The sequence below is a fragment of the Thermobia domestica genome, chromosome 10 (assembly GCF_964235325.1).
Source record: "Thermobia domestica chromosome 10, izTheDome1.hap1.1, whole genome shotgun sequence".
In the NCBI taxonomy this organism is placed as follows: domain Eukaryota; kingdom Metazoa; phylum Arthropoda; class Insecta; order Zygentoma; family Lepismatidae; genus Thermobia; species Thermobia domestica.
The window spans coordinates 101,381,396-101,403,057 of record NC_137463.1 but is presented as its reverse complement, the minus strand read 5'-3'; the positions used below and the strand labels follow the sequence as shown (position 1 = coordinate 101,403,057).

Below are 21,662 nucleotides of genomic sequence, written 5' to 3'. Positions count from 1 at the left end.
GCTCAAACATGGCGATACATGTCATATTAGAAATATATGACGTGTTTCTATTGATGGGATGGTTTTCAGAAATTAAACTGTCACACATTGCAGATCTTGTTTTTACTTTCTTACATTGTCCTTTTATTTTTTTCGAATGCATTTTCTGAACACACTGGAAACCAATAATATAACACCGGAAAATATTCGTGTTAGTTTTAATGTGTAAATGGCACATAATAATACTAAATATAATACTAATAATAAATATAATACATTAATAAGATGATTTTATAGGCACAATTGTATGTGCTGCATATACTGATAAAAGTTTGACAAACCTCGATCGCTATGATTGACCTGAGCAGTTTGGATACACCTTAAGCTGTTCATTGGAAAGCTACCCGAAAATACATAGAAAGCCATTTGCTGATACGTGAGCAGATAGCACGTTATAATTGTCTGAGAATTTGGACGCAGTATGAATAATATTAGTACACGTAAATAAACATCAGAATATTGTTGATGAGAACATGAAGCGGATTCACCTATTTGCGCTTCATTGTTTTATATTCCATAAATAATAACATATCCAATATCAAGATTAGTACGCTTATTGTTCTACGTTTCACTTCAAAAGTAACTTATTTCCAATTGTGTTTCTAAGGATAAAGACATGGCAAAGATATCTCGCGGTCGAGGTCGCGGTCGAGGTCACGGTCGCACCTCGATGATGAAACAAACACATGGATTGAAATTAGTAAGCGCATGCCGGAGATATACGCTACATCGCGACCTAGATGTCGACCGCGATGGTGTATTAGTGGTTCTGATGATAAACAATTGAGTTTGTTTTTACATCGATGTTCAGTGTAAGCGTTGCTGTGACTCACGTTCTCATTGGTTCTCCGTAGATCTCAAAGCGCTGAACGAAATAAAATCTTCATTTGTTCAGAATTTCGTCTGCAAAGTATTGTGTGTGTCTATGATCGAGAGGTTTTGCTGCAATGTTAAATTTGATTATGAAAGATACATTAATACAACTAGTAAGAAATGTTCCAGCAATATGGGATAAGAGGCAGAAACATCATAATAGGTACGTTTTAAGTTGAGAGTTGAAGAAAATAGCCACTCAAACGGGAATGTGAGGTACGCTATTCATATTCATTTGAGAATTATACTGTAGCGTTATTTATAAGGCAGTATATAGTATATAATATACAGGAAGGAGAACTTTCGGGTTGAAGACTCATTCCGGAATTTTTAAAGAAAATAATAAGCTAGTGTCAATCATATCTATACTTAAAAACTTCCAGTCTGCTCCCAATTCTGAGATTAATAAAGAAAGAATTTCTTCTAAATTCGTTACTGATAAAAAGTAATAAATAGCAGTAAAGGTGGACACTTATCCGCAGGGAAGCAATGTTGAATAATGGAATTGCAGTGATGAAACTTCACTTGGTGATGTTAATTACCCCTCTATCCTGAAATAGAAGCCATGCCTGTTTTTTCATTTTATTGGAAAATGATTTTCTTGCTCGGGTGCTAAAAGGTGGTACTTCTTCACGGAAAATTGAAAAGAGGTACAAGTTTTTGATTTATTGATAATGATGGACAGGAGATGAGATTCAAATATTTTTTCAAACCACAAGACGAGACTTTGGGATTTCTCATGCTTCGTCTCGAGTCTATATATGTAGCCTATATAAACTGTTTGGTCATTTCAATTTCAAAATGTGGATTCGCAGTGATTTTTATGATGTCAAGCAATATCATAGGTCAATGAAGACTTTTAAAATAAACACGAAAAACTTCTCACACGCGTCCCAGCAATGTTTCTCCTCAAACTAAGAACTCACAGCGAGGACGCGACCTCTTAGAAATGTGCACCCTTCATCCATCGCGACTTAGACATTGAGTTGGCGACCGTGACTTAAATCTCGACCTCGACCGCGAGGTTATGTCTCCGGCATATCTTTACCCTGCCTTTGCAGTTTCCCAACTTAAGCAGTTAGTATTCTGCTCCGATATTTTATAATAAAATCTGATTCTTTACGTGTGATTAATTATTGACCAAATAATAAACTAGAACATATGTTTTGATGTATTATTTGCTTTGTAGGATAAAGAATATCTGTAGGATAAAGGCATGGAATATAGTATTTAGACTTGCCATATCTTCCAGCATATTTTGATATTCGACCTAAAATGAAAGAAAAGGACGTGAGAAGGAAAATGGGTGGGGATTGCATCAAATAAGATGTCCTCCTTATGTCGGAATTTCTTAAGGCTAGAGACCTGAAGTTCGTTATTTGGACTTCTCATTCAAAATAATTTGACACGGATTTCGCTGTTTTTTAAAATATTTATCCTAGAAGGGAAAAAAAGACGGGAAGAAAATGGGTGGTAGTTGCAATTGTCATAATAAGATGGCCATATCTCGAAATCCCTTAAGATTACCGATATGCTAGTGATATGAGAAGTGTGCAGGAGTAGGTCGAACAAACACGGGGTTCTGGGTCGAAATTCCAGCTAGCCGAAAGCTACTTACTAACATAAAATGAACATATAATGATTAATAAGAAATAATATAAGGAGTACATTCAATAAATTAAACAAGTAAGTAACAGTATTTGACGCTCGTAATGTCATCGCAAAACGCGGTGTATTACAGGCTGAATTTAGTTCCACGTATTCCTGTCTCGTCCAGGAAAAGTGAACATTTAAAATAACTGAAGTTACACTATTAAATGGTGCAAAAGGTCTAACGAAAGCTTACAAGTAGTTAGATCAACGTCCACGAGAGAGCACAAGTCTCCACAGTTCGTGAATGCGTACACTGCTGCACTCTGTTGAACATTTTAACAATTACAAACTTTTCTCAAAAAGAAAAAAGATAATAGAGAAGAGTTTCTTCTTTTTGTTTTTAACCGGCATAAAAAAAAGTTCAGTTTCAGAATTCAACTACCATTCTATAGTTTATTTTCAGTATAAATATAAAAGGTCATGTAAAAAGTCTCTACGGTTTTTTGGTAGGTATACATTTTTGAACAAAAACATTCTTTATTGAAAATCAATTTTAATCAAGTCCATATGGACCATTATTATCTGTGACCTTTTTCCATTTTTCAGGTAACTTCATAATTCCATCGCTGTAGGGCCTGCGGTTTATCGTCGAAAACTTGGCCAAGTGATTTTCAGCGACGCTTCAGCGACGCTTCAATATTTTACCATCAAGAGAGTTTTGCAGAGACCAAAACAAATGGTAGTCAGACGGTGCATTTTTTATTATATTTGAAGCGACTCATTACAGGCGATAAAAACTGGGTGAAGTACGAGAATATAAAACACATGCGATCATGGTCGAAGGCTGGTGACCCTCCACAAACGACTTCAAAGCTTGGATTGTCGGCAAACAAGGTTATGTTGAGTGTTTGGTGGGGTTGAAAGGGAATTGTCCATTATGAGCTGCTGCAACCAGACGAAACCATCAATTCGGTCCCGTACTGTACACAACTCGATCGTTTGAAGGAAGCAATCCAGAAACAACGACCAAAATTGGCCAACAGAAAGGCAATTGTGTTTCATCATGACAATGCAAGGCTACACACATCTTTAATGACTCGGAATAATTGACGGAACTTGGTTGGCAAGTTTTGATACATCCACCGTATAGCTCGGACCTTGCACCGTCTGACGACTATTTGTTTCGGTCTCTACAAAACTCTTTTGGTGGTAAAAAAAATGGCCGACCGAAGCGCCGCTGAAAATCACTTGGCCAAGTTTTTCAACGGTTAACCACAGAAGTTTTACAGTGATGGAACTATGAAGCTACCCGAAAAATGGTAAAAGATCATAGATAATAATGATAAATATGTACTTCATAAAAAATTGATTATTAATAAAGAAATTTATTGTACAAAAATTTACGAAAAAACCGCGGAGATTTTGAAGATTGAAAATAAGTTATAGAAAGAACGGTAACTTTATTAGGCAGTAAGTTATTGGACTTGGCTAAGACTTGAATTTTTTAATTGATAATAGCACTTTCTATTTAAAAATTGATACCTGGGTTCGATTCCCGGCGGGAGCTCATGTGGTTCGGATTCCAGCTTAAAGTGTAGGTCCACGTCTCTTATAGCCTCGCTGCTGAAAGGGGATGCTAACTGAAAATCAAATTGAATCTACGGTATTTAAAAGATGCTTTTAGCGCTTTTTTCCGCAAACCGATATGTGACAATTCATAGATAGGATGTGCTATTAATAATATATTTTGCTACGTATACACTAGTACCTATATAAAAAGTAATTTCTTCCAGTAAAATTAGAAAATGTTGATTATTGTTAGCAACGTACGACATTCTTTACATCGTCACAAAAGGTAGTTGTTTTATTATTATTATTATTATTATTATTATTATTATTATTATTATTATTATTATTATTATTATTATTATTATTATTATTATTATTATTATTATTATTATTATTTCCTTGATAAATATGCACGTGAAGGATGTTCCTTGTTTAGCTGATGTGACCTATCGACTCGTAGATGAGTTATATTTAGAAAAAATTTTAGCTTAGGCAGAAATTAAAATTTAAGTGGTGATAGTAATTTAGACTAAGTTTCATTAAGCGAACCGCTTTGGTTCCGTGAAACAGGGCCAACCTTTGGTGAGTGGAGTCCTGGCTCGATCCCACAAAGTTGAACTTGTGGTGGACAAATACTGTATGGGTGTTTTTTACAAGGTTCTCCCGTTTCCTCCCACTTAATTTCACCGTTTATTCGTTTCGATGCATACGATAAACTATAATAATAATAATAATAATAATAATAATAATAATAATAATAATAATAATAATAATAATAATAATAATAATAAGAAGAAGAAGAAGAAGAAGAAGAAGAAAATGATGATGATGAAGAATAAGAATAATATCATCTTCCTGGTATCATGATAAAGAGTTAAATGAGGATATATACCAATATTAATTTCAGCTCAATACGTGGAATGGTTCTCGAACAGCATCAATTTTTAGGTTTAAAAAGAAATTCGTTTTCTCCGCTTTTCAGAAACTACGCATGAGCTTTTACAATCGCGTATATCATTTTATTCAGCTCAATAAGATTTATCTTTGAGATCTTTTTTCCTTAAACGCTTATATTACAAAACTCTAGAATTTTGTGCTTTCAAGTACTATTTTATATCTTCTGTTTTTTTTTAAGTCGGGTAATAATTTTTTAAGTATTTTCTTGCTTTTATTGCTTTTTAAGACGCGTATTCTTTTTTAAGGTTGGTATAATTTCTTTTTTAAAAATTTATATAAGTTGAACGGCATTTTCTTCTATGTAATTGATATTAAAAGTGAACTGCTGGCCCGAAACACCAAAAATGAATTAAACCAACTAGCAGGCACTTTTAAATTGGAAGATACACGTGTGTAGTCAGCACATTGAGATTCGCATCACCATCATTGTTCGTTTTTTTGACTGGAGTTCTCTTCGTTCTATCATTCAAAAAGTTCCCCAATTGTCCTCACGACATCAGGTGAACATTGCAGTTCTCCTTATTTTAACAAGTGTAATCGCAGCACATTTATAGCACGTAACATATGGATTATTACATTTATTTATTTATTTATTTATTGAACAAATTCCCAGATACAGCATAACTTTGCCATTTTACACAGGGACATGCTAACATTTTCACCTTCGACCACTTGTCCAATAATTATCTTTAATTTGTCCAAGTCTTTATTAGCTGCAATAACTTGGTCACATTTCTTACGGTAATATTATTTCCACATATCCGATGACTCAAAATTCATTTATTATTTTATATTTTCTGGGAAATATAAGTACGAAATATAAGTAGCTTTATATCAATAAAGTTCTCAATTTGAAGAAAATGCCAATAATAAGGAATACGGTATTAGCTACCTAAGCTAGATACCATATGCAATATGCTGTTGAGCGATATAGGCCAAAATAAATTTTACTTAAATTAAAACGTAGACCCCTGAAACGAACTATAGCGCATTCATTAGAGTTTAGTTTACCAAAACTCATTTATATACCGTATTTATTCTATGTCCGTCTGACAAACAAACCTCAAAAACTAGTTGCTAGATCATCACCAACTTTGTCTAGGATGTAGAGGAGTGAAAGGTTAGGATTTAGTTTGTTGCGAGAAGTGGTATTCAAGTCCAAAGTTGTAGAAATCAACCACTTCCGGTTTTAGCAGTAATCAATATAGAACAAAACCTGTAATAGATGGCAAGAAGTGGTTTCCTGCAATCGAGTAGGCGTCCCAAGAATACATTTCACCTTTATCCATAACTCCCTACTTGAAACTGGATGTGATAGAAATCCATTACTTCTTCTGGTTCAATATTGATCTACATAGAGCAAAAATGATCAGAGGAGAAGGGTCGTTTTAAAATTGATTTAGCGTTCTAAGAATAGGTACCCGTCTTCCCCCTTAACCATTTAATCAAACCGGAACAGGCAAAAATTAGCCACTTCCAGTTTTAACGTTTGTCTTTACAGGGTAAAAGCGGTCATAGATATCGGGAACAGGTTTTCTACAATCCGTTGAGAGCCCCACGAATACATTCCACCTCCCTGTAATCTCTCTACTAAAACCATAAGTGATAGAAACCTTTTACAACTGACAGAATATCATGTCATACAAACAAAACTTTCAATCGATGTACATATGACACTACTATTTTTTATCATATCTCTAACATTAAGGAGTAGATATTGGAAATAGGATGACAGAAACACAGTCTAAGGAGAGTAGAGGATTGAAATATAACTTTCAGAAGTTTTCCATTAATCTTTTTACCTCGTGCGAGGATCGGACATTCGATCTATAATAAAAATAAACCGTGTGAAGAAACAGTACAAACAGTTTTTTTGATTCGTATTTAGTGTCCCAAGAATGCGTTCTATCTCGACTCTAGTTCTCTATTGTAACAGGAAGTGGCATAAATCTATCACATCTGATTTGAATATTAATCTTCATTAAAAAAGCACGATCTGAGTTAGTAATGAATATTTAGCATATATATATATATATTGTATACTACAGGGTTCATTATAAAAGTATTGCGTATTTTCTGGGAAAAATACATTTATTGATCGGACATGTACAAATGCTTAACATTTTTCAAAATACTCTTCCCCTGCATCAATATACCTGCGAAGACGTGTCTGCCACACCTGGAAGGCACCCTGAAAGTCCTCGACGGTAATGTCTCTCAGGAACGTTGTAACATGCTTTTGGATATTTTCCATGGTCTTTCCTTTCAGTCGGGGAAACAAAGAAAAAGTCGCACTGAGCCAAGTCGGGACTTTAAGACTTATGGGGGAGCACCGGGGCGTTGCTCCGAGCCAGGAAGTTGGTAACTATGAAGGACGTATGGCTGAGGGCATTGTCATTGTGGAGCTTGAACGTTTCTTTTTTTTTTTTTTTATGTCAGCCCTCACCCGCGCTACCCGGCGTTTCAATCTCTTGAACACTTCTAGGTAAAAGGCTGAGTTGACAGTTTCTCCGTGCGGAAAGGATTCAAAATGGACGATTCCTTCGGCATCAAATAAGGAAATGAGTATCGTTTTGATGGGAGATTTGTTCATTCGCGCTTTCGCCTTATGTCACCTTCCGGACTGTGACCTTAAAATGCAGTCGTCCTTGAAGGCCTCTTGAAGCATCTGGAATGTTTCGGTTCCATTCCTTCCAAGCTTCACGCAAAACTTGATGGCGTATCGCTGTTTCAGCGAACGCTCGGTCGCGCCGTGTTACAAAGTCGAAAACAACACTTCACGCGGAAGCACGTCTTTCCGCTCACACTGATCGGACTAAACTGGTGACCGACTGCGTTGGAAGGGCAGAACTACCTTCACATTGCTCGACCGGTTTTATCACGTTGCCATGAATAGTCGCGTCACAATAAAATCAGGGTATTACTTTCATAATGGACGGGTTAAACGGTTGAGGAACACGCGGGAACGTCGTCTCACTCTTCCAAAGATATACTGAATATAGCGTCCATCTGGTTTTAGCATATAGCTATTCTTATGCAGCAAAAATGGATTAGATATCGTGTACCGGTTTCTTGATACGAATTCATTATCCTAAAAATATGTTATATTTGAGGTGCAATTTTTAACTATCATTTCCGATTTCAATATTGATTCCCATACAGCAAAAATGATAACATATTAGAAACGGTTTCCCTGACTGAATCTTGGCTTTAAATCCTTTATTTATGGCTATAATACATCATCATTTACGCGAACATTGAGAGTAAAAATTTTCGTCCGCATACATTTCCTGGCGTTCCCTGATTTCTCCTAAACTCAAGTATTTTGTCAATTCAACTTCAGACATTTTACATATAAAAATATTTTAATCTTTTTGTATTCAAAGAAGGAGTTACCAATAACAAAACAAAAAAGAAGAAAAAAGATCAGATCTATTCAAAGATATGGATAAGCAAATTCAACATTATGTCGTATATTTATCCTTGTTTTATTAATTTTCACACATTTCCATATTATATTTTTGAAAGCAAACTTGAAAGTAAAAGACATAACTTATTATTTTTGTATCAAAAGTAAATATTTATACTAACGAACTAGACAAACAGAAGCGTGCCCACATTTTGAAACTTTAGAATATAGTAACCCTATATTTACTGAAACAGGAAATTACAGAAATTTCTTTTTATTTCCGCCTTTAATCTTGTATTTTCGTAGAGCAAAAAAAAAAAGTGCAAGAGAAGCGAGGAACTATTTATTGATTAAAAAAATAGCATCCCATAACTAGTTAATCTATCTTCCCTCTTATCCGCATATTGAAAGCAGGATTAAGAAATCAATTACTTCAGGTTTTAATATTGGACCCTCGTACTTTGGAAATCTATTGCAGTTACACAGTATAAAGCATGACTCATTTGCTAAATACTAAATTTTTGAGTTTCTAATTATTTTCCAGAAATAAATACTCGAAAAGAATATAATTAAAAATGAAACCGTAAGTTGTACCGGAGCACCATTACTTCTGATTTTAGTAGAGAGTTGAGAATGAAGGTGAAAGATATTCTTGGAATGGTTAATTGATTAAAGCAAGCCACTCCTTCCAATCTATTGCCGTTTTTGCTCTATATGAACGTTAAAACCGGAAATGGTTGATTTCTACCATTTCCGGTTTGAATCCATCAGTTAACTTGATTCCTAACTTTTGCCTAGCTACATTCTGGTCAAAATTGGTGGTTATCCATGAAGGAGTTGTCAACATTTTTCTCTTCCGGATGTACACAGGGACAAAAAAGATTAATATAACGTAGAAAGGACTTTCAGTAAACCAACCTTCTTAACAAGGGCTTTATAGAAACTTCTCAGTGCAATAATGTACATTCTGCCTCTCTTTATTGTTCTTGATCCAGTTATAAAGAATGGGCATAGGAAGAGAGTTAGCCGTGAATTTTTACTATTTTAACACATTTTCAACCTAAAATGTAAGAGATCAACAATGATATTTGTCACATCATTTTCCTAGTGAAAAGAATCAACGCAACTTGTTGCTATGTTACATTGTTCTTAAACAATTTGTAGCTACCACATGAAAACCCGTTATGAAAGGTTAACTTAGAATTATACTAATATAGTTTGATTTCAGCATCATCTGCCTATCAGCTACAAAAGATTATGGAATACTTATGGTGTCAGTCAAGACAAAAGTCGACACCATGTTGAAGCAATGCAAAGCAAGCTCTAGTAAAGCTGCTTCGTGGTTGAAGTCAACATTTTTAAAACATAAAAGAAACGCCAATTTTTCATACGTCCAAGGTTAAATTTAAGGTATCGGTAGTAAAAGACCAGGAACTAGAAATCGTTATGTTCTGACATACAATAAAAATCAAGAACTGACAACCAGTTTAGGTATGTCACCAATTTTGAATGCAGTAAAGACATGTTTATTTACTGCGGCGTTCTCAGAAGTTTACTAATACAGAGAAATTACACTCAAACGGGAAAAACATCAAAATGATAGGTTGTACTTCTCTTACCATTGAGGGACTCCTGCTCGACATATGTTGCACTGAAAAGTGGTACAAAAAACTGTAGATATAACGTATGTTGGAAGAACGGACTGCAAGTGAAGCATGAGTGGACATTACTTAGGATCTGCGTTGCACTTAGAAGATAATGGCATAAAACTTGTTGATAGAAATACAAGCTCTGGGTGAGTGTAGTTCCTCCAATTGGTCTACCTTGAAAACAATAAGGTATGTGGAAACTTTAAAAGATAGTCATGTATTGTGCCACAAGTTACGTTTTATTTTAGAAAAATGTCGTGTTTAAAAGTAACTCTTGCAATATCAATTTGTAAGTAATAAGTCAGAGAGGATTATATAATTTTTTAAAAGATGCAGCATGTTGTTGCAAATAATACGTATTTTTTTGCGTAAAAATGGTTTTAATAAAGAGATGTAATATATTTAATTTCATCAAAATAGCTGAATGAATCAATCTGATAATTTGGATTAGGAAGAACTAACGTATATAGGAAAAATCTGACTTGTTAAAAATTACATATAGCTGTTTGTGAAAACAGAAATCGTTTTCTCTTATTTTCATTTTCTAAATAAGTGTGTTTCGTTTGACAGTCTGAAACTACGTTAGACTTCCAAACTATAGGAATTAAATACTCGAATTAGTACATCTATAACTCCTGGTTACAATAGATTAATAAGATCACAGATAGAACCTGTTGATCGGACACTTAATCCATATAAGAATGCCATTATTTCCTATGACTTACTGCTTTTGCTCTATGTCAATAAGAGTTGAAACCGAAAATAGTTAATTTGAACCACTTCCACTTTGAATAAATTGTTAAGGAAGGAGATAGGACGTACTCTTTAGGAGCAGAATCAATTACCAAAAACTGTATCTCGATATGTCTTAGGGTTTTGCTCGACGGAAATCAGTCCCAATATTAAAATTTTTCTTCTAGCCCTACGGCAATAAATGTTGAAAACCGAAATGGTTAATTTTAACCATTTCTGATTTGAATAGAAAGTTAATACGGAACGCGAAACCTATTCTTGGGAACCTGAATCAATTGCAAAATACAAATCTCGATATCTGTTACTGTTTTCACTGAATGAAAATCAGTATTGAAACCAAAAGTAGTAATAAATTTCAACAACTTCTGGTTTTGGTAGAGTGCTTGGAATTACATCCTGTTTCAAAAAGAATATACGTATTACGAAGAATTATTTTGTCCAAACTGTCGATCGCTGCGCCTCGGCTCGGGTATTGGAGAAACGAATACATAGTCTAGTTTATATTAATAGTCGATAGATGTCAGTTGTCTTCTGCTTTGCTTGGTAACCGTCATATGTTTAAAATGGCTACTCCGCAGCAGAAATTATTTTGTGTTCTCGAGTTTGTGAAGTGCAATTCCGTGATTACAGTGCAAAGACGTTTCAGGTTGAGGTACCAAATTGATCCCCCGAATGGGTTGAACATTCGCAGATGGTATCGACAGCTTGTAGATACAGGATATGTATGTAAAGGAAGGAGTCCTGACCGCCCTCGTGTTCCTGAAGAAAATGTTACACGAATTTAAACTGCTTTTCAACGTAGTCCTTCGAAATCCACTCGTCGTGCCAGTCAGGAGTTACAAGTGCCCACAACAACAATTTGGCGTATTTTTAGACGTCGGTTGGTTATGAAGCAGTACAAGTTAGAGCTGTTACAAGCTCTGCGTCCTGATGACAAACGCAAACGTGTGGCATTTTGTAATGAGATTCTGGATGCTATTGACAATGATAACACTTTTGCACAACGCATCATGTTCAGTGATGAAGCGACTTTCCGTGTTAGTGGTCAGGTAAACAAACAAAATGTTCGAATTTGGGGCCTACAGAACCCACATGCAGTCATTGAACATGTACGAGATTCGCCCAAAGTCAATGTGTTTGTGCGATATCCCAATCATCTGTTTACGGCCCATTCTTCTTTAATGGAAACATGGTTAACAGTGAGCAGTATCTCGCTATGTTACAAAACTGGTTGTTTCCGAGGCAGCACGAAGACAACTTCATTTTTCAACAAGGCGGGGCACCCCCTCACTGCAGTCGCCAAATGCGTGAATATCTGAATAAAACTCTACCGAACCGTTGAATTGGTCGTCAAGGAGCTGGCGACTTAGCATGTCTCAGCTGGCCTCCAGGGTCACTGGATTTACACCTTGTGACTTCTTCCTGTGGAGTTTCGTTAAAGAGAACGTTTATGTACCACTACTCCCACAAAATTTGGAAGAGTTGAAGAACCGGATCTCTACTGCCATGACATCAGTGACGCATGACATGCTTGCCCGAGTATAGGAGGAACTTGAGTATCGATGTGATATTCGTGTCGCTGATGGAGGATATTTTGCACATCAGTAATGTGAACTTGAGAAGTTCGTAAATATGTCTGTAAAATTTCATATTCGTGTGGCTTAAAGTTTAAAAAATATATGTATTTGAAATACGTATATATTTTTTTTGAAACAGAACGTATTGTGGTACATTCACGAGCATTAATAAATGGAGGCTCAAGCCATTATTTCTTATGGCTCCAACCTCCATTTATTAATGTTCGTGACTGTACGTTGCTTTCAGACGCTGAATAGTTTGCAGAAAAAGCACTCCTATCAAAAGCAAGCTATCTGTTACCATTTTCATGATGACAAACGTTGAAACCGGAAATGGCTAATTTGAACCATTTCTGATTTTAATATAAAGTTAATACAGAAGATGATAACTAGTCCTGGAACGCTGAATCAATTGCAAAAATCGTATCTTGTTATCCTCTACTGCTTTTGATCTGTAGAAAACAGTAATAAAACCGGAAGTAACATTAATTTTGTGGAGTGTTCGGGATAGTCATGAGACGTTGCCTTGATACACTAAATCGTTTGAGAGAAACCGCTGACATGTTTAGAGTTGCAAACGTGTTTCCTAATTGACATTGAGGAATGTTGGCAACTGCAATCAACTCATCAGCAAACAGCACTATAGTGGACCGTCTTCTCGAAAATTAGGTAGTCACTTCGGAATCGTTTTGTATGATGGTGCATGTTAAGTTGATGCTTATATCCTCTTTGAATGGTTATCGCAAGAGGACCTCCAATGTACGGACATGGTACTGCAATGACCAGCATTCCATGACCAACTAACTCCAAAGACTCGGTTTGCATGTAACATATGTTTCATGCAGTGCTGCTAACGTATAATGCCATAATTACAATTTACGAAATGGCAGCTATTTCTCAACTAAGTATAATACATAACATAGATTGTCTTGTGAAATTTGTTATTAATGAACCTCAGTAAGTTAAAGTTAATAAAAAAATGCATAATGTATAAATCTTAGCTTATGTAGTTGTGACAGTTATTTATACAGGGCGGGCCAAAAGTCATGAACGAGTTATAACTGTGAATAACTTTTCTTTCTTTCTTTATTTATTTATTATTACTTTCCATTGATATTTCACAGACTTAAAGACCAAGAATGGGAAATTGTTTACATTTTTGTGTGGAATATAATCTCAGGTAGGTGTCCATTATGTGCTTCACAATGCGAACTCTGTGTAGCACATGATTCATGACAGGAGTCAACACTTCTAGTCCGAGTGTCCGTATTTCTGCACAAATATTATTCATGAGCTGATATCTTGTTTGTGGTTTGTTCACATAACTTTGTCCTTCAGATAATCCCCAAAGACTCGATCGGAGAGATAATCAAGCGGAGTTAGGTCAAGAGAACGGAAGGACCGGTTTCTATCACTGTTTCTCGAGATAATGCGATAACCGAAAATGGTTCTTAGAAGCCCAATTGAGCCCTTGCCGTGTGTGCTGTGGCCCCATTTTGATGAAACCACACCTCAGGCATGTTCTCCATTGCAGGATGTACAGTTGTCTCAATCATGTTTAAATATCGATCACCAGTTGTCGTTACTGTATTGGCTTCATCATCGTCAAAGAAGTACAACCAATGATCGTTCCTAACGTCGTGCTACACCACACAGTGCACTTCACATGATGCACTCATGTGCTACACAGGGTCCATTTCTGTGATGCCCATAATGGCGGACACCTACCTGAGATTATATTCCACACATAAGTGTAAACAATCTCTCGTCCTTGGCTCTGAAATATCAATGAAAAGTAATGATGAATTAAAAATTTATTCACGCTTATAATCCCTTCGTGACTTTTGGCCCACTCTGTAGAATTGAGTAGATCCTTATTAACTGAAGCATAATTAATGTGTAGTTTAAAACGTTCTCGTGTAAGTGTTACCAAAACTAAATATATTGAAGCAGATAGTGGCAGGCCTAATGCGGGCACATTGCAAGTTTGTTTTAAACTTATACACAATTTCTTCTACATAATTTAATAATAACATATGATAGTTAAGACTTCTGTTTAATAGAAACAACTAATCTGAGGCTCGGTCCTCTGTACCCCACCATTTAGGTGTTTGTTTTCTGTGAGTGTGTTTTTAGATTCACATTCACACCAGTTTGAAAGTGAACAATGCGTTAGATAGAAACTAGAGATTGAAAACAACCTTTTGAGGATGGATGGTTCTTTCGTGAGGAGCCGAATATTTAGACTGTTCAGGAATTTGGATGTTCACTTTTTTTTAAAAAAAAAAAACTTTTTATGACTTCCTTGTTCAAGCACTTCTTTTGTTTCCTTGCAGTGGATTCTTCATTTAACAAAATCTGTTTTCAATATCAATAACATCCAACTAGTATTATAATTGTTTCCAGCAGTGTAAGTTATGCAACCCTTACATCCCAGGTATTGTTCTGGTTGCCTAACCGTCTTATCAACTACCTAAAAGTTAAACATCTTGATATATGTGTTTACTGATTGCCTAAATTTAATCTAGAGGAGGAGAAAAGTATCATAAACCCAAAACAATACAAAACTATATTGATATCCTTTAACCTTAAAGGAAAAGTATATCCTGTTAAAACCAAAACACCTTATGGAAATGCGAGGTGGAATAGTTCAACTGAATAGTGACGAATACGTGCAGTACTGTAGTTGTGGGCTTCGAACAGCTCTGAAGAAGTTGTTCGACAAAACAGAAGACTACAGTGAAACATGATACATAAAAAAAAACTTTCCATGGATCACTATTTATTCTATAGGCTATAATGCGCATATATAATATTTAGAATAAATTTTAAATCTAAATTCCAGATGCGTAAACCCTTCGTGTGTCATTCTGTATAAGATCTGTATTCTGCAAACGTTATTAGAGTTTGGCGAAAAAAAATACCCAAAATGAGACTATACACCTATGCTAATGGACACATCTCATTAAGCTGAACACAAAGATATGAGGAGTAAAAATCCTCATGAGCAGTTTTTGATTAAACTGATGCTGTACACTCACACTGTACTAAAATTACTCCGCTTGAAGTTGGTAATGAAATGTAACATCATGAAGCTTTTCATGATGACAGGAGAAGACCATAACATAGAGTATGTTTAATAAGATATATCCCAAAAATATGATTAACTCTTCAATTTTAATTTTCGTTCACATATAATATTGTAATGTATGGTAGAAATGGTGTACGTGTTATTTCTTTTCCCCCACTTTTTATTTCAAAGCTTCTATACAAATTCTTTGTACACTATGCTAAAAATAAGTAGTTTCCTCTAAGTAGTGCCTAATAGTTCTTTCTGTATGAGGTTTGACTTCCTGCCCGTAGCAGCGCGGAGATAGGATAGGAACCTCTTGTACAGAGCAGCACTGAGATAAGGTTAAGCAATCTCTCCTGCCCAAAGCAGGAGAAAGGTAGGAATAATCAACTGGAACTGATGTGTTCTCTCCCTCGACGTGCTCTTTTATAACCGATTTTGGAAGCGGAGACTGTAAGCTGGGGTTGTACAGATGGTGATCAGAAAAATGGAAACACCTGAACGAAATTGCAACTTACCAGATTAATATGGTGTCGGGCCACTTTTCGCCTTCAGAACAGCCTTGATGTGACGTGGGATGGAGGCATAGAGGTCGTGAATGGTAGCAAGTGGAATTTTACACCATTCCTCGTGCAGGACATCGACCAGTTCTGTGAGAGAGGATGGAGGTGGAAATCGTCACCGGAGTCGTGTTTCCAAGACGGACCACAGATGTTCAATTATGTTGAGATCTGGGGATTGGGCGGGCCAGGGAAAGTGTTGAACTTCATCCCGATGTTCCTCAAACCACACTGCAACAACAACAGCTGTGTGAATGGGTGCATTATCATCCTGGAAGATGGCGTCATTGTACGGGAACAACATCCGGAACATAGGATGCAAGTGGTCTCCTAAAATTGCGACATAATCGTTGGCAGTGATTCGTCCGCTAAGTATGACCACAGGACCCAATGAAAACCATGATATGGCGGCCCACAGCATCACCGAGCCGCAGCCATGTTTCACAGTTGGGCGGAGACACTGCAGATCATAAGCTTCTTTGGGCGTTCTCCACACATAAACACGGCCCGTGGTTGGGAATAGGGTGAAGGATGACTCATCCGACCATATCACACGTTTCCAGTCTTCAATGGTCTAAGTAGCATGGTCGCGGCACCATTTGCGTCGTGCGAAAGCGTTATGGTCCCTGATGAGCGTTTTGGCTCGTGCAACACGACCCCGTAAGTTCATGTCATGTAATTCACGGAGGACTGTGATTGTCGAAACAGGGTGAGGGAGGTGCTGATTGAGTTCCTCCGTCACTTGCTCCGCAGTGGCACGACGGTTCTGCGTGACAATGCGCTTTAATACCCGGCGTGGCCTGTCACTCATGATTTTCTTCCGCCCACTGTTCCGCTTCCCCGATGTGGTTTTCCCGTGTGTTGTGTAGGCCGTCATCACCTTCGACACTGTCCCACGCGACACATCTAACACAGTAGCCACTGCCGTCACACTCACTCCACATAACTGCGCACCAACAATTTGCCCTCTTTGAAAATCTGAGAGGTCCCCCATTTTACACTACCTCCGTCTGCTGCAGCCACTGGACACTGCTGTTCCACTGCGCCTGACATAGTATGGAGACCGACCTAACACACCACCACCAGCGGTTCGGCGCTGCTGGCGCCATAACACCACTGCCAACTCATACATCTGACGTGTTGCCAACTACAGGTGTTTCCATTTTACTGATCACCATCTGTAGTAGTCCTTCGTGGCTCTCCGTGTCCTTCTTCGTACTTCTTCGTTGACTTCTGTCAGCTGCTTGAAGATCTTTGTAGAGAAGCATATGTTGTTTACAAATATGAGGGGATATTGCAATATTGTCCAAAGATAACATATACAGTATATCGGACGTTAGATCATACATTGGTCTGAGCCAAATGGCATGATCATCTATTGATGCACTGTACGATTTATTTATAAAATCCAACTTAAACAATCAGCTACTATGTTGAAATTCATTAGACGGCTAAATGAGAAAATAGGGAACGCTACTACGTTTGTCATACGCAGCAGCAAATCACAAAGTTTCTACATATTTCTAGGCATTAGCAGCATCTATGTCCTTAAGCCCGTCACGTATAAGGGACGGCGTCCCTCGGCGAGCATACTGTCCTGCAAAGGAATGGAGAAGCAGCCTGGGACCTGTATGTTAGGTACCACATCTGATACCTTGCCAGATGTGAATCAGGAAAACCTAAGAGAAGACTCATTAATGTTGACTGGCCTAAGAGAAGCTCTTACTCCTTTTCGGCCTAGTGTCCCCACCGGGAATTCAACCAGGGACCGCTTGTGTCAAAAGCAAGAACGTTAGCGACTACGCTACATGGGCCACTGTACTGTATATAAAAATATTCACTGTTAAGTAGCAGATTGTGTGTACTGTTGTTTGAATTCTAGTTGACACACATAAACCTAACAGAGACATGGAGAAAAAATCTTGAGAACCGACCCAGCAGACAGCTTCCGTTCCCTCCTCGAGTGCTAGTAACGTTGTTAATTTATAGGTTAAGAAAGTTACAACTGTGGTTGCGTGATAGGCCTATTCCAACATCTACATTTAGTACCACGATTACATCAACTACTATCATACAGCATTGTTCCCCTTTTTGTTTGTGTTACTATTACAAAATAAGTGCTTTGTATAAGGCTAGGCTTTTTGGTTCCCAGATGCCTTTTTCTGAAGGAGGCACCACACCTCACATATGCTTCTCAGCTGTGAGGGAGGAAGTAATACTTTCAGGTAAATTCCACTGACCCTGTTTGTTTCTCCTTTCTTTGTGCTTCAGATCCAGCGCAGTTTCAGCATTCGATGAACAATTAACGAAAAATTAACAGAATCAATTTGTTTCTTACCAATAACAACGGTCACACGAAGGCCTGCAATTGGAAGTACCCTTTCAGAACATTATTCCAAACGAAATGCTTATAACTACAAAGTGTATATTGAATAGTAATCAGCAAGCATGAGTTCCCGTTAGCCTAGAATTACCAAATAAACATTATCGAATGCAGGACATTCTTTCAGAAAGAGTCTAAATTTCCAGTGAACAGCAGCACTTTTTTTTTCTAAATTTTGAAACTATTTTTTTCCTACCTTATAATTCTTTTGACGACGTTGAAGCTGTCCTGTTTTAAACAGGAAAAACTTTTTAATCGGTGTTCAGGCTTTCTTCAGTTCTAAAACAGGACAATAACAATAATAAGGTTAGTTTTAACTAGGGGCAGAACGGACTTTTGGGGGGCGGTGGGTTTTAATACTGTTACCTAGAGCTAGCTTAAAGAGAGCTAGAATACTGCTAGCTAAATTTACGAAACGAGACTAGCAAATTTCCATAGCGAGACGAAAAAAGCTTTTCAAGAATCGAGACGAGACAATTTTTTTCTCGTCTCGTGGGAAACACTAGTGATCGCGACTTGGGTATGTTATTCACGTCACGTTCGTTTGTGTGTTCATTTATGTCTAATTTTGCATATAAAAATGAAAGCATCACACACTTCATTTTTTGAAGAGTAAAATATCCGCACCAACTGAGCGCAGTATTATATGAAAACGAGAAGAACCTATTGATAATAAAAATGAACAATGATTACGCGCATTTGAAAAAAGGGTGTACCATAAAAACGCACGCACACACATATTTAAAAAATCAATGTTGAAATATGCAATAGATTTGTTCGTTAACACAATTTAAAACCTGCTACAGCTTTATTTAAACAATTAAACTCTCTTTATATAGCAGAATGCTGAACATAGTTCCAGTACACGTGATATCAGGTTCAATCCAGTGTAACACACACACATCTCTGGAAACAAGTGAGCAATGATTCAAGTACAATTGTGATATTAGATTCTCTACATTATATTTTCGGAGTTGATTGAAATTGTGATTATTATAAGGTCCGAGGAGATTACTATCTCTCACGAAGCTACGAAATTTCCTTCGCTGAATATCTCCGACCGTGTTTAACGACTCTTACTAACATATATATTTTGTCAGTACTATTTTCATTCCTCCCCGAAGGAACGTGGTGTTATAAGCCCTGAGCTAGTCTACTGCTGGAAGAAGGGTGCCTATCTACTCGCGCAAGTGTAGTTCGCTCGTCACGTGTTGGACGAGTTGGATAGAGAATCTCAAGAAAGCTAGCGTACAATACTTATAAGAAATCTATAAGGGAACAACAATGTATTACTGCATAAGAGATCAACAATGAGTATTTACAGGTATATATCATTTTCCAAGGAAAAGCAACCCAGCGTTGCTACGTAATAATATTGTTAAACAGAATATAGGCCTATTACTTGAAAAATTCATACAGTATATCAAATCCTGTGTAACATTAATACTTAAGTTAGTGTTTAATACCATACAATATTTTGACTTAAACATGGCCCTCGTATTAGTTGAAGAGGAGTTCTACACATAACCTATCATACAACAGAAATGCTTTTTTATAAAGGACTATGAAATATAGGTTGCGTATTGTAAGATAAGAAATGAACACTTCTTTCTTGCTTGCTTGCTTTCTTCCATTTTTGATAAACGTACTTGTGGTTCAAAATTCAATCTAAGATACTGTAAAAGATCTAGGTATCAACGAACATGAGTAAACTCCTAAAATAACAATTCAAGAATTCATATTTAGTAGCGGTGTTTTCACCAACGTTGGGTGCAGCAAGGAACATTCTCCTAACCACGTTGTCAGAAGCTCAAAAGAATGTAGAAAAAGGTCTCTCAAAATGGAGAAAGCAACATCAAAACGGCAGATTATACTCTGTCTTAGCACTGAGAGAGTCCTTCTCGACTTGTCTGATGGTGTCTTGCACTAAAATGCAGTAGGAAATTATGAATACAACAAATATTGGAAGAACGGGTTACAGCTGCAGTTCGAGCACATAGTGCGCAGGATCTGCCTTACTCATCAGAAGACAATAATCTAGAGCTTAATCAGAAATTCTCTGGCTGATTGTGGTTCCACCAGTTGGTCTACTACTATGAACAGAAGGTACGTCAAAGCTTTCAAAAACTATTCGAGCATTGCATCACAACTTACATATTTCACATAATTCTGGCAGTGTCAGTTTACAATTAATAAGTCAGAAGGGGTTATAGAATACATTATTATTACGCTTACACACTTTGAAAGGAATTTTAAGGAAAATTATATAAATCTAAGGGAATTGCAAATTTCAGGAAATGAGGAAGAGCTTGAAAATGTTGTTTCGTCATATTCTGTGTATGTTTCATGACTTCTGCATACAAAAATGTTGAATTGGGTAATACGTGATATTGGCTAAATAACGTAATATATGTTTTGTTCTATTATATACTTCTCCCTCCTTTTCCATATTCACCAATAACATAATATTTGTTTTATATACACACTCAAAACTCTTGTCACTTTCCTCATGCTAGGAGTACATAACCGAACGCCAATTTTTTCCTCTGTTGGGAAATCAGAGATGTCCATTTTTACACTATCACTGTCTCTTTAGTTCACTGCACACTCCCGTTCAACTACTCCTCATGTAGCACGGAATTTGCCCTAATGTACTAGCACCAGCAGCCCGCCGCGTGTTTCTTGCCAACACAGACATTTGACGTGTCTCCAATTCCAGGTATTTCTATTACATTGACAAGGACGCATCACGACGTATGACGCTAGCGAGAAATAGAAAGCGTTGCTTGATTACATGGTTACGATTGATCCTATTGTATGTGTGATGTCTTCCTACTTATTCATTAAAGATCAATTTGACGTGGCCTAAAATCGGGACATCAAAATTTCATAAACGTAGAAATAAAGATTTTGATTCATGTGGATATGGGAACAATGAAGTTCTTTTTAAAAATATGTAAAAGACGGAAAAATGTTAAATGTAGGAACGTAAAAGGAAACCAATAGTGCTACATTTATGTTAAAAGAAACAGTATGTTCTTGCAACTAATATTATATTATTAGCACCGAAACTAATATTAATAATGTAATATTTAAGTCCAAGAATATAGCTTAATGAATTAATCTCTTCCCGGATTAACTCGGATTATAACCCAGAGTTGTAGCTATGGGGGCGAGCGGAGCTGTCTGGTTTTTAACAACGGAACAAAGGGTGAATATCAGGTTCA

The 21,662-nt window shown here is 36.7% G+C and overlaps 1 long non-coding RNA gene and 1 pseudogene across 6 annotated transcripts in view; one reads left to right on the top strand and one right to left on the bottom strand.

Annotated features, from left to right (window-relative positions):
- Window positions 1-7,178: 7,178 nt before the first annotated feature.
- LOC145661568 (uncharacterized) lies at window positions 7,179-8,378 on the bottom strand (annotated as a pseudogene).
- Window positions 8,379-9,594: 1,216 nt separating this feature from the next.
- The window catches only part of LOC145662039 (uncharacterized), a 34,093-nt gene continuing 22,025 nt past the window's right edge, over window positions 9,595-21,662 (top strand). For 2 of the 6 annotated variants that reach the window (XR_014126957.1, XR_014126958.1), the window contains exon 1: window positions 9,595-10,235. This is a non-coding gene — a long non-coding RNA (uncharacterized LOC145662039). Of the gene's footprint in view, window positions 10,279-19,805; window positions 20,542-21,662 lie in introns of those variants that run through there. The other 4 variants (XR_014126961.1, XR_014126959.1, XR_014126962.1 and 1 more) reach the window with 2 other exon arrangements.